This window comes from Pinus tabuliformis, chromosome X, assembly GCF_031772625.1.
Source record: "Pinus tabuliformis cultivar Carrire ecotype Pingquan chromosome X, CPIR1, whole genome shotgun sequence".
Classification (NCBI taxonomy): Eukaryota; Viridiplantae; Streptophyta; class Pinopsida; order Pinales; family Pinaceae; genus Pinus; species Pinus tabuliformis.
The window spans coordinates 1455508078-1455522421 of NC_142308.1; the positions used below are offsets into that span (position 1 = coordinate 1455508078).

Here is a 14344-nt window from a genome sequence, read left to right on the forward strand (position 1 = left end):
CGGGAAAGGGAAAAAATCGCGATTTTCCGATAAAATCGCGATTTTCCGATAAAATCGCGATTTTATCGCGATTTTAACAACACTGGCGCAAACTAACTATTTTGAGGTAGTTTCCTCAAAAATTTGACTTCGACTTAACCACCAAGGCCCAAGGGTCCAATTTTTCTTGAAATATCCAATATTATCTTAGTGAAGGACCTCAAAAAATTAATTCTTTTAAGACCCACGAATTTATCACTTGGAGAATTTATTTTTCTTTAGACATTTTAATTTGACTTTAATTAATTAAAATTTTGGCTTAGTATTTTAATTTATTTCTGTGAGAAAATTTAATTAATTGACACTTGAGGGGATTAATTATTTTTTCCACTTTCTAATAACTTAACCATGGTGTCTAAGTATGAGGGACCATGCATTAAAATATTTTTTACATAAGATTTACAATTTCAACCCTCAAAGGGGGAAATTCATTTGGCTTAAACCCTCAAATTACATACACGATTTTGCAATACAATATGATCTAGTAGACCATGTGATTTGTAATAAAATAATTTAGCTAATTAGCTTAAATTATTTCCAAATCACTTTTACATAAGACTCAACTAAAACACTAAGACTCACATAAGACTTTGACGAAGAATTCCACCCTAGCTTTGGGGTTGACGCTGGAGGGAAAAACTCTGCCGACCATCCGTGTTTAGAAACACAAATGAATCAGTGAGACGAAAAACCTCCTAGGATGAAACTCTCGCCAAGATAATAGACTTATCTAGGTTGTTACATACGTTCATGGTCTTACTAGCAAAATGGGTTTATAATGACACATAAACCGCTGACAGATGATCCGATCCTTTTGAAAAAATTGGTACGTCCGTTTCCTTGGAAATCTGACAAGAAACTGTGCAACAATATCCACACAATTATTTCCATGTTTTTTTTATAGATGCTTCCTCTTGTTACGGTGTGGTAAGCATCCACTTACCCAACTTGGAAGTATCACAATGATGTGTAGCCATCTTACAACACTCAAGGAAGAATTCTTCAACTAAGAAGCCTTGTGTGGGGGTATCTATTTTGCCAAAGTTGCCCATAATCTACATTTGGCTCCAACAAATGAGACTTCTTGGTTGCATGGGTGAGAGTTGAGATGGTTCGGGAGGGGTGAATCATGTTTTTAAGGGATTTGAACTTTAGTTGGGGGAATATCACCACCCCCACTTAACTATCAAACCAAGCCCTTTTTGATAACATTGCCATGCTTTATTTTCAAAGGTAGGTAACGACATTAACTTACAAGTTGTAGCAATATGCCATGCTTTTACCAACCTATTATGCCTTACATGATTATGCATTGAGCTATGTTTTCATAGCAATCTTTCCTCAATGAAACTCCACAGGTCTGATACCTTTTCTAAGCTGCGAAAAGAAGGGACATCAGGAAACTCATGCAATGTCTTTGTTACATAGAATAATGCTGTCTTAAAACTACGAAATACCATTCTTTGTTCAAGGGCAAGAGGAAATATCCACTTACATAAAGTTTTGGAATATGTCAACACAACCTGCTTTTGGAGGTCTTGAAGGAATCTCCATAGAAGATTCCTTTGGATAAAGCCGAAACCTTCATATGCCATATCATATATTATCCCTAATAGTATTCTGGTAATCATTGTATGCTTAGAATTATTATAGAGAACGAAATTCTTATTTAAAGAAAGTTTACATAGGTTACAAAAGTTAATCAACAAGAGCAGTGTAAGTGTCCACTTCATATATTTAAGTACGACTGAGGATCCACATTTTTGAGGCATCCCAACTACACCGGAGAATCTAATTAATCCACTAATGAAGAATTAATGAAGTAGATATTGGTTAACAGCTTCCACCCCAAGATGTGTGAGGCCAAATAAGTTGATAAGAAATGATTCACATGAACCAGTCCATTCCGAGGAAATTCCTCACTGCAAAGATACCCTTCCCTGATGCATTCCTAATGTACATACTATACCAAATTATAAAATGCACCTATGCAGTTCATGTAGATAGATATCAACAATCTATGTCAACGTGCTCTGCCCTCATCTTATCGATAAATTAAAGTTCCATCTTTTGGGATGGTCATAAAATTTTGAACTTCCTAAACATCAATCTTTATGAAGTAATTGAGATATCAATCACACAAATGTATCCTAAAGAACTAAAATGGTCTTATAAAATAATCAAGCTAATCTAAACAAGATTCATATGTTTCTACGACAAAATTTGCTCAGAACATGCCATTACCCCATTGCTAACTTGAAATAGGACATCCATCAAAGCACAATATATTCAAGGCAATAATAATTAGATTCCACACACCTTATAAAGCAATAAATAATTTAGGAAGATCATGAAATGGATAGGTGAGAAACCTGATAAGTTTTCTGAATTTACTAGTTAAAAGCTCAGTTATTCAATTATCAACAACTAGAATACATCAGGTACTAATCCCCCTTTTCAGCACAATGAGATGATCATGTGAACTTGATTTGCGATTGGGGTATGAAGGAATTATGGATTTTACGGTCCAAATCTCCTCATTGTTGATTATTCTCGTATCTATCCGTCCTTAAACATGAAGTGATATAAATTTCCATTTTGCTCTTTTTTGCAGTATCAGAATGAAGCAAAATATCAAGTGCTAACACTGAATAGGATGAGGCATCAAATCTAAAATGATACAACATCATCAATGGAATAAGTGTCACCTTAACACCCATTCTAAATTATCACATCCAACTTTCATGAAATTGTATTAAGGTTAAGTTTGGTTAAGTTTATAGTGCCACTAAAGTGCAACAATGAGACAATTATCAATATGATCTTGATATCCTATCCAAGCTACTAATATGATCTAAATAATAGTAAGAACTGTAGCACAGACGAAGCACAAGATAACAGCGATAACTAAGAAGATAGATTCACCGTATGAATATTGACATAAAGGTTGGGGACACCCACACACCGAAATAGATCACCCTTGCACACACAAGCTGTCAAATGTAGTGACGAAAATGTCCACATTCTTTGTTCATTTATAGAAACCTGGATTCTTTGCCAGCTTCAACACATGTTGATTATCATGGTAAAGTATAACTGCATTGAATTGTTTTACATGCACATAAGCAAGTATTCATTATATACTCACTGCCTTGCAGGCTCTACTTGCCACCCTATATATATACTACTTTTGAGGAGAGTGCCAGATGTTGCTGAATTTTACTTTTCCAAGAATCTGCACATACACCAAGGCTGAAAATATATCCCGTTGTAGATTTTTGTCATCAACTGAACCTGTTGAATCTAACTCTACAAAGCCTGTCATTCGGAAATCCCTTCTTTTTCCAAACCTGTCAATTGGAAATATCCTTTTTGGCTGTAGACAAAGCCGAACTCAGAAATCCCTTTAGCATATCCCAAAATCCTCTTTTATTGCATTCCAACGTTCAATGTTTGGAGCTGTGATATACCTGGAGATATTGCTGACTGCAAAACACAAATGTGATCTTGTTGATGGAAGGTATATCAGGCTTCCTGCCAGTTGTCTATACAATGACCAGTCAGTGCGGCCAGATAATTTCAACTTAACCTACACAGGTATATGTTCTAATTTATATTCAGCCATTCTGAATTTCTCTGACAGACTTTTGGCATATTTCGTTTAAGATACGGGCACACAATTGCCAGTTTATCGAAGTTATTCACCTAGGTAATAATGCTAGAGGCCTAATTAATCATTCAAAAGTAGTACACAATTTAAAGTTTTTCCCTGTTAATTGTGGTAGCCTCACTACTCATGATGATCAAGGGATCTACATATACCACCAGAACAACAGTGCATCACCTAAGCTTTTGATATAAAAAATGTTCAAAGGGGTTCCTTCCGAATCCAGAGCTTGTAGGATGTTTGCCAATTTTGATATGCCAGGCACTTGGGGATTTGATTCAAACTATAAAGAACCTTGACCAACCTTCACACAAGGTGCTCTTTATTTGCAACATGATATCCCAGTGGCTGATCCTCCAAATCTCTATTGAGCAAGGCACTCTTTATGTTCATCTGATATAGCTTCTGACCAAATTGAGCTTGTCGGGCTAGAACCAATTTGGTTGTAGCTAGCTTCACTGTAAGGGAAAATGTTTCCTTATAGTCTGGCCCTTCCTGCTGAACAGAACCTTTTGCAACTATCTTACATCATATTTATGCAATGAATCATCCACTTCGTATCTTATGTTTTGAATGCCTTAAAAACTAAGGGTCTCCTACTTGGTCGGCAAATTTGTTTGACACCTGTTGAAATTTCGAAAATCTGCACAATCTGAAAGTACCACAACATTTCAATAAAGGTTACAGATTTATCGCAAAAAGCTTTCAGCTCTAGGGCAGAACTTGAATTTTCAGAAATACACCTACAAATATGTCAAATCTGTCCACCACTAGTCTATACAAGTTCATATAGATAAACACCATAAAACACTCCAACACTACATTAATGCAATAACTCTTAGGACATGATCTAATCAAGTATGCAGGTCTGAAAATATATTCATTAACAACAGAAATATAACAGCACATTTCAAATCTTATGTTTCATCTAAGGCATGCAAAATCACTCAACATTTCAGTCTCACTGCCGCCTTTAATTGGCATATCAAAGAAGATATGAAATTTGCTTCAAAATGCACGAGAACCAATTTTTCCATAAGAGAATTCAGGACGACAATGGTACAATTCCTAGTATCACAATATGAAGATGAAGTACAATAATTCGACTGCCAAATTCAGTACATCAAATGGCTATGTTTTATCTCAAGCAAGGAGTTCTTCAAAGCCTCTTAAACCCTAGCTAGGGTATGCACAATTATTGCAAATCCTAATCAACAACAAATGGGCCTATCAAGGCATTCCACTAAGCTATAATATCCTCTCCAAGAGCTTAAGAAGAAGCTAGTACCAGACCGATTATCCAGCCCTTATATCCACACTTGCATCTCACAATATTTAATCTTCACTTGGATCATAAAAGCCAAGGAACCCTAGTACAACCTTCTCATGAGAACTATCCTTGTTACAAGAGTAAATAATTGATCTTTCAAGGTCCTCCAATCGCTAGCATCACATTGACTATGACATCTCTTAGGACAATACAAATAAATAACAAAGATGTTCTGCTTCCTTTATATATGGTTAGGAGAGGGAGGCCAACAGTAATGTGTGGAACAAGTTTTCAAGTAAACCCTAGGCTATGTTGACAACAAAGTTCCAAATGGAGCTTTACACTAAGCATGAATGTCACATGAAGTGATGAAACAATAAGGTTTGTACAACACTTAAGGTGGTGTGCCTTCCAAGTCTGGGTGTCTACATGTCAAGCGCTCCTCTAAGCAAGGTGGTGTGTCCTCCAACAATTTCTCCTCAACTCAAGTATGCCTCCTCAACATATCTACAAGGTGGCTTAAATCCTCTTAGACCTCCATCTACACAACGCCCTGTTGCAAGATGGTTACTCCACAGGTCCTAAGCACCTGTCCGCCTTAACAAGTGTGCCCTTGTAGAAGTTGTAAAAGTGCCACATGTATCAACTGCCACATCAAGAAATGCACCTCCCTAGCGCTGATCTGAAGGCAAGCATACAGCCCCTAGGATCTCCAAGTGCAAGTCAACCAAAATACAATAAAGAGTCTAGTGGATAGTAAACAAAATCCATCTCGTACTGAACTAATCTAGCTAGCTTGAAGACTCAATCAGAGGCATGTGAACATAGATATGTCTGGCTATGAGATGTTCATAAGAGCATAATGTAGTCTGCAAGAAAATAGGTACATGAGTTCTCACTTTTGCATTATAAAATGATTCTTCATGGGTGTTTACATTGATTTATTTTGTGACGTAAGCACACTCTTATCAAAATGTTTAATTCTTTACGATATCTTCATCCATATGGGCACATGCAAGTGTAATACAGTGAAGAAGCTAGCAGGTTTAGTGCACTAAAAAATGATATAATATACAAATCAAGCACGTGAGGTGTTTTCATCCTAAGCGTGTTATCCTAGTTCAACACTATCTGACCTTGTATGTTGCTTTGTCTTGAAGCATGATGGGATTGGCAGTGTTTGGGTTTGATGCACAAAAGTATGTGAGCATGATGAAGAGTTACGGAACAAAGAGTGACTTGTTGCAAGGTTGATACTGCAAGAAGGGATTTGTATTATTCTCTAAAGCCAACTAGAATTGAAAAGGTTGGTACACAATGCTGCAAAACAAGGGTGAACTATATGAAAATTCCAAGCTTAGGTGAGTGATGTCCTTATTAATTCAATTAAACAAGTAAATCACTAAATTTAATTATTGCAGAAATTAAATTTCAGACCATAGCATCAATCACACAATAGATAAAATTTATATAGCGAAAGTTTAAAAACAGTCGCATACATATACAAGTAATTTCTCCTCCTAATTCACCTTTTCATTCTTTTGAAAAACTTACAAGAAAACCTCCATAGTCTGCTAAAACTAGCAGCTTCATAGTCAAAAAACCACCATGAACTAAACTTGTACAAGCTACTGAGAAAGTATGGCCTGTTGTATAGACTATACAACTCTGTCTATGTCACCGCACAACCTATTTGGTCACTGTACAAAGTTCAAACCTCCGTATGACTGTATGGAATTGTTCTGCACAGTTGTATGAGGTTGTACGAATCCTTATGAATGTACAGATCTATACGGACTCATTTTTTATGGCCTATACTGATTGTCCAGGTTTACTTCTTCCAAAATCCTTGCTCTATCTGTGTCTTGATTGCTCAACTTGCTCAATTGTTGAACTGTGTAAACCCTCTATCTTTACCTATCTTTATGCTTTTAACTGAAACCAAAACCCTATTTTTATTTTTTATTTTTTTGATATTACCCATACTCTAGTCATACTTGTATGAAATACACTTTTTAGACTTAATAGCTAGATATACGTCTTTTTACCTTTTTTACTAAAGTGAATTGTAAAATATAATTACTTTTTGAAATATCTCGAACTACTTGCACATTCACACTGAACTTGTGCATGAGTCCCTGTTTAAGCTATATTTCTCAACACTCTTTTAGTAAGAAAGGAATTCTGCACCAATCCAAGTTTATCTTTGAATGCTTCAAACTTTCCTTTTTCCAAGAGCTTGGTTAGAATATCAACTACTTGCTGGTTTGTGGAATAATTGGAGCTTCATCTCTCCTTCTAAATCATGTCTCCTATAAAGTGATATCTGATCTTTCTGTGCTTGGACCGGTCATGAAACACTGGATTCTTAGAGTTTTTGATAAAAATTTGATTATTATGGTAAATGATTACAAGATCCAACTCATAATCAAACAATGCTACAAGTAGCTTGTGAATCTAGATGATCTCACAACTAGCGTTATTGGCTGCATTGTATTCTGCCTGTATTGATTAAAGTACCATGGAACTTTGCTAGCTTTTGAACTAAGATATCCTTCTTGATGCCAAGATAACGTAGCATCTTGAGGTGCTCTTCATGTATATTGCACTTCCTATTTAATATAAGTTGGAAAACCCATACAATTTGATTTCATCATTTCCAAGGTATCTCAAACCGTACTCCTTTGGGCACCTCAAACACTTGAGCACATGTTTTGTTGTTTCCCAATGCTTTGGTCTTGGCTCCGTCATGAACTAACTCAAGGTATTCATTATGAAACTATACCTAGCTTGGTGTTGACAAAATACATCAAAGAAACCTCTGAAACCTCTTCAACATTTCCTCTCCATGCTTACTCTGCCCAAGGAAAATCTCTCTTGGTCTCTACTAAACCTCCAACCGCAAGAAGCAATGCATCGTGCAAGTGTTCTTTGTCTTGAACTCAATTTCCATCTTTGCTTTGCACCTTGCAATGGGCCTCTTTGCATGTGTAGAAACAAGTTATGTACATGCAACACCGAAATGAGTTGATTAGTCCCAACAAATATATAATGTGATTTAGAATCTATTCGCTTTTGGTAAAACCTATATTTTGCAGACATCCATCTATCTTGGATTACCACACTCTTGGTATCTGCTCGAGTCCACACAAGACTTTCTTAAGGCTACAGCCATGGGACTCCTTTCCATTTACTTTAGCCTTGAGGATGGCCTATGTACACTTCTTCCTCAATGTTCCCATTAAGGAGAGTTGTTTGCACATCCATGAGGACAATAACTACTTTAATTAAAGTATGCCTGGAAACTAGAGGAAATGCCTCCTCATAATCCACTCCCTTTTTTTTGGGAAAACACTCTTGCCATAAACTTCGCTTTGAACTTTTCAATGCTACTATCTGTAACATGCTTGATCTTGTAGAGCTACTTGGAACTTACTATTGACTCCCTCTCCGATCTTGACATTATGTCCAAAACATCATTCTTCATGATGGAGGTGTACTTCACCATGGAATCCCACTGTACTTGATGGTTTGCTACCCCCATTAGTACCACGCGTATTGGAAACTTTAGAGGTCTGTTCATGGGACTTCCTAGATACAATGTCTTCTTCAGGCTTTACATTACTGCTCACTATTGTCTTCCTCTACTATGGAATATGTACCTTGTAAGCCTTTTCAATGTTCCTATAACCTACAAATAAACCCTTCCCATTAGAGTTCTCCAACTTGGTCCTCTTCTCTACTTGTAGATGAATATAAATTAGAAAAACAAAGATGTGAAAATGACTCACCTTTGGCTTCACACTACGAATGCCTCCTTTGGTGTCTTTTTTTTCAAAGTCCAATGAGGACATCGATTTTGGATGTATACCACTGTGTTGCATGCCTCTACTCAAAGAAGCATTAACAAGTCCTAGTCATGAATCATAGCCTTAGGAAAACCAATAATGGTTTGATTATTATGCTCTACAACTACAATTTGCTATGGTTGTAAAGAACAAGCAACTCCCTCTTGATTCCCACTTCCTTGCTAGAACCCTCAAACACCTTGGAGGTATACTCTCCCCCATTGTTCAATGTCAAGATCTTGGTCTTTTTGACTATTTGGTTTTCAATTAGATCTTTGAACTCCCGGAACTTCCTAAAGGCCTCATCCTTGCCCTTTACGAAGTAGATCCAAGCCTTGCGAGAGAAGTCATCAATGAAAGAAACATAGTACATGCTTCCCATAAGTGATGCTACTGACATTGGTCCACAAACATTTGATTCTACCATGTTTAGCATCCCCTTAGACTTATGCTTGCCGCTTGGGAAAGCAACCTTTTCATGCTTGCCAAGTGTCCTCCCTTTACATACCCCATGATGCTCAATATTGAACTTTGGAAGACCTGTGACTATCTTCCTCAGAATAAACAATGCCTTGTGATGCAGGTGCCCCATCCTCCTTTGTTGCATCTTGCACAAGTTGTCATTGTTGTGCACTAGAGCTCAAATAGGTTCACCTTACAACATGCACAAATTAATTGTTGTAACCCCTATTACCTGAGCCGTATTGAGGCTAGAATCCTTCATCCTAATGAGGAGTTGTTGGTTCTCGAACTCAATTGGAAAGCTCTTATCCTCCATGATCGAAACTGAAAGCAAGTTCTTCCAAACTTTTCATTCTATACAATCATTCTAAAATCTCTCAAATTTAAGAAAGTTTTCCTGAACACAAATGCCTTTGACAATGGCTCCTATGAAGTTGGGAATTCATTCAGTGCCATGTTCACTAGTCTTTTTAATGCAACCTTCTCCCCAACTATTGCAAGTTGATCTATTCATCTATAGGGATCTAAGTTTGTTCTACAATACTATCTTCATTACATTTTAACTTTGGTAGAGGCTAACTAGGACATCAAACATATCCTTTGTTGTTATCTTCTTGGATATATGAGGGATCGACCGAAATCATTTGCTTGGCGTTCACTTCCCTTTTCCTGTGAGCTACCAATGCTACAAATTTGTAGGTGGGGATACAACGTTCTTGTCAATATCCCAAAGATCATTCTCTTCTAGTAAGAGTGTAACCCTCATCTTCCATGATAATAAATATGAGGCATCATCCAATTTGTCCTCAAACTTGAGGCTGGTTGATGCCATCTTTGAGATCTTTAGTGCAAACTCCCAAATCCAAAAATAAAACTTTGAAACCCTGTAACTGTTGATTCTTTTTTCAACAATTGATTTATCATTAAAATTCCTTGAGAATCTCAATTTGAGAAGTTAGGACCAATACCATGTCAAAATTCAAAGCCTAGATTACTAATGTCCTTATGATCCCAATTAAGCAAATAAGTTGCTAAATTTAATTAATGCAAAAATGAAATTTCAAACCATATCATCAATAACAAAATAGTTGGAAATTATATATCGGAAGTATAAAAATAGTTTCACACATGCACATGTAATTTCTCCTTAAAATTTAGTGATTCCTTTAAAAACCTTACAGGGAAACCTCCACAGTCTACTAAAACCTATACTTTCATAGTCAACAAATCCTCTGAACTGAGCATGTATAGCTTGTTGTATGGCCTGTTCGTATGATTGTACGAAACTGTTTCATAAATGTACAAAATTTTATATGGATATGTATGGATCTACTCTATATGATCTCTAACTACTGCATAGATTCACCTATTTCCTAAATCCCTTCTCTCTCTCTCTCACACAACCTACTCAATTATTCATTTTTGTGTAAACACTCTATCTTGACTTGTCTTTATACTTTTCATTGAAACCAAAACCCTAATCTGTTTTCGAGATTATTCCTAGTCCAAGTCACACATACACATGTAATTTCTCCTTAAAATTCAGGTTTTCATTCCTTTGAAAGACTTACAAGGAAATCTTCACATTCTACTAAAACCAATAGTTTCATAGTCAACAAATGACTCTACCTTGAGCTTATATAGCCTGCTGCGCAACTTGTTCATATGGATGTATGAAATTGTTTCATACATGTACAAAATTTTATGGATTTGTATGGACTTGTTCTGTATGATCTCTAACTATTGCCCAAATTTACATATTTCCTACAGTCGTTATCTCTCTCTCTCTCTATCTGCTCAACTATTCATTTGTGTGTACACCCTCTATCTTAACTTGTCTTTATATTTTTCGCTGAAACCAAAACCCTAATATGTTTTCGAGTTTACTCCTAGCCCAGGTGATGCATGCATGAAATACACTTTTGAAAGGCAAAAACTAAATATAAGTCTTTTCACTTTTTGTTACTAAAGTGAATTCCAAAATAGAATTACTTACGAAATATTTCAAATTACTTGCACGTTCACACTAAACCTGTGCAAAAGTTTCTGTCTGAGCCTTGTGCTTCTTCGAGCAGTACCTAAGTCTCGATTGAAAGGTGAGTCTTCTAGTTTAGGGAAGATGGGGTCTCCATGAGGAGCATAGTCTATTATGCACTTTGTATCTTCATGTTTGCATTCTCAACCTCTAACTCCTCACACTTCTATAATAATATCTTCATCCTATAAGTGTATGATCCAATGTACTCAAAGCTTCAAAAGTATCATCTATGATTACATTTTTACTGAATTCCATACCTTCCATTATCTAAGAATTCTAAAACTTGGATATGTAACATCAAGCAACTTAAATTTTAGTAGAATGGTGTGTATGGAGGAATGCAATTGATAGGAAGCTGGAGTCCTTTGTGGTAGGTTTGTGAGTGTGGAAAGCACAAAATCTGTTTGTACTCCAAGCATGAGGTGTTTATGATTGTGTTTCTGGGTGTTGTTGTTGGTGGGGTAAAGTGTGAGGAATTTCATGCATCTTTGTCAACATGAGTTGGCTTTATTGATCTAAGATATTGGAAGGAACTCCATCATTTTTCTTATGTATTGTTTGTAGTTGCGATGAAGCATTGATGATGGCTTTATAGCTTTGAGTGTGTACTTATCCCAAAAGGGGTGGAGCCATGTCTCTGGCTAGAGACGAGGATAGGTTCACGACAAAAGGCATGCTTGGCCGAAGGGGAGAACAAACTAGGGAGAGTAAGGAGGAGGAGATTCTTTGTTTTGTTTGGAATTGATGTGGTGCACCAGGGAAGTGAAGTGGAAATACAATGGTTGTGGCATGGTGGAGCTCTAGTGTAGAGGTGTTTGTATGGATATTGGAGTAATTCAAGAAGTTGGCAGTGGGATATTTTGAGCTACTTTGGTGTTGGTATGTGAGGTATTTATTTATTGTTCTCAAAGAGAAAGGGGGTCTAAGTGGCCTCTTAGGTAGATTGAGTTGTTGGAGGGTGGTGCGAAAGGAGATCAATATATGTGGTATCAGGGGACTTATGTAGTCTCCATGGGATTAGTCGATAGAGGAGTGGTGGTGTGGGTGTGCCTCTCAAAGATCGAAGTGCGTGATGGGGGTTTGTCATCATTGGGGATTCAAATGGTTGTTGACTAAGACAAAAGGGTGGAGGAAGTTGTGAGGTGGTGACCTAGGAACTTGGTTCATGAGGCCGACTTGGTGTGGAGGTTACATAATTTATTTTTGACTAAAAAATAATTCGTTTTACATCGTTCGAAAGCCCAAGAAGGGTTTCATAAAATATATAATAACTCTATTGACGCTTTATTAATCCTAGGAGTCCTCAATGGGGACTTTGACTATTAAAATGATGACCCAAGCATGAAACCCATGCTTTAATAAGTCATTGTAACAATAATAAAAATTCTTTTGACAAATACATTTTATGGAGACCGAACCTAGCTACATTTTTCATCACTCCCTCTTAACTAGGGAGGTATTTATATGGAAGATCTCAAACTATATGAACTATGAAGAGTTTAGGCACCGCAATGCCATCGACTAGATTCTTGACCAAGGAAATGTATCCAAGGTCTCTCAACAGTTTAGGCACTGCAATGCCACGGACTAGAGTCCTAACCGGGGAAATCTATCCAAGTGGGACTAAGATGGATTAAAGCTTTTAGCCTTTTTAGGTACCATCAGACTTACTTGCTAACCATCAACCCAGGGATCTAGGTGTGTATCCAATGTCAGAGCTTCACGACCAACGCCACCCTCCCTACATCGGGAACTAGTCATCAACACATAGTGTCGACCGAATGTCCTCCCAGGCAATGTGTCTCACACACAAGGCCTCAACAAATCTCCTCCAAACTTTTATCATCATCAACAAAGTCAATGATATCAACTAAACCAAGCATGCTTCTAAGATACTCAAACTTCTTATTAGGAAGAGACTTTGTTAGTATATCAACTACTTGATCATTTGTCGGGACATACTGTAGCTTCACAATCCCATATTGCACCAAGTTCCTAATATAGTGGAACTTAGTGTTGATATGCTTCGTCCTAGCATGAAACACGGGATCTCCAAACATCTTGATGCAACTTTGATTATCACAATTAATCACAGTAGGATCTAGAGGCTTCTCGAACAAATCTGTCAGAAGCTTCCTCAACCATTCATCCTCCTTTCCTACTTCAGATGCAACCATGTACTTTGCTTCAACACTACTCAAAGCAAGAGTATCTTGCTTTCTACTCATCCATGAGATCATGGCAGATCCCAAACTAAAGCATCCTTCAGTAGTGCTTCTTCCATCGGTCTCACTGCAACGGTCCACCCCAATCTGAATTTGTGAAGCCAGTCAACTTGACTTCCTTGCTATTGCACTTTATGCAGTGATGTATCGTACTACGAAGATATCTCAATATATCCTTGGTAGCTATACAATAATCATGACGAGGCTCCATCTGAAATTGACTGAGGATGTTCACAACAAAACATATATCCGACCTAGTATTTATCAGATAGATCAAAGAACCTACCAACTGACGATAGAAGGTAGGATCCACGAGACTTGAGTCGGAGCTCCTCAACTTCTTGAGATTAGTGATCATAGGAGTAGTCATGGGCTTGGGATCCATCATCCCAAGTTTTTGCAACACCTTGATGATGTACTTTTCTTGTCCCAAATATATCTCCCTAGGATTTTGCCATACTTCCAGACCTAGGTAATAGTGCATCAGTCCTAGATCCTTCATCTCAAATTCGGCTACTAGCATCTTTTTACATTCTTGTATTCTTCTCTCCACACTTGTGATTAATAGATCATCTGGTACAGGGATTTCTATACGATTGATTAATTAAATGTCAGATAACCGACAATAGACATAATTTATATGTATAAATACTTTTTTATTAAAATGAATAATGGAGGAATTACATGGCCATGGCGGTTCTCCTTATATAGGAGTTGACTGGCCATGCCAACATAGAGGGGTATGTCTTTTGACTAATGCCTCTTCAACTTAATTAAGTAGCTTAGTGTTAATTT

At 37.0% G+C, this 14344-nt stretch overlaps 1 protein-coding gene across 15 annotated transcripts in view; it reads left to right on the forward strand.

Annotated features, from left to right (window-relative positions):
* The window catches only part of LOC149145503 (uncharacterized), a 229214-nt gene that overhangs the window by 152717 nt on the left and 62153 nt on the right, over positions 1-14344 (forward strand). For 4 of the 15 annotated variants that reach the window (XM_089446512.1, XM_089446509.1, XM_089446510.1 and 1 more), the window contains one exon: positions 6137-6337. The exons of 6 other annotated variants lie outside the window; for them this stretch is intronic. The gene's annotated coding sequence lies outside the window, so the exon portion shown is untranslated. Of the gene's footprint in view, positions 1-3197; positions 3637-6136; positions 6338-14344 lie in introns of all 15 variants that reach the window. 5 more of the 15 variants (XM_089446516.1, XM_089446517.1, XM_089446520.1 and 2 more) reach the window with 2 other exon arrangements.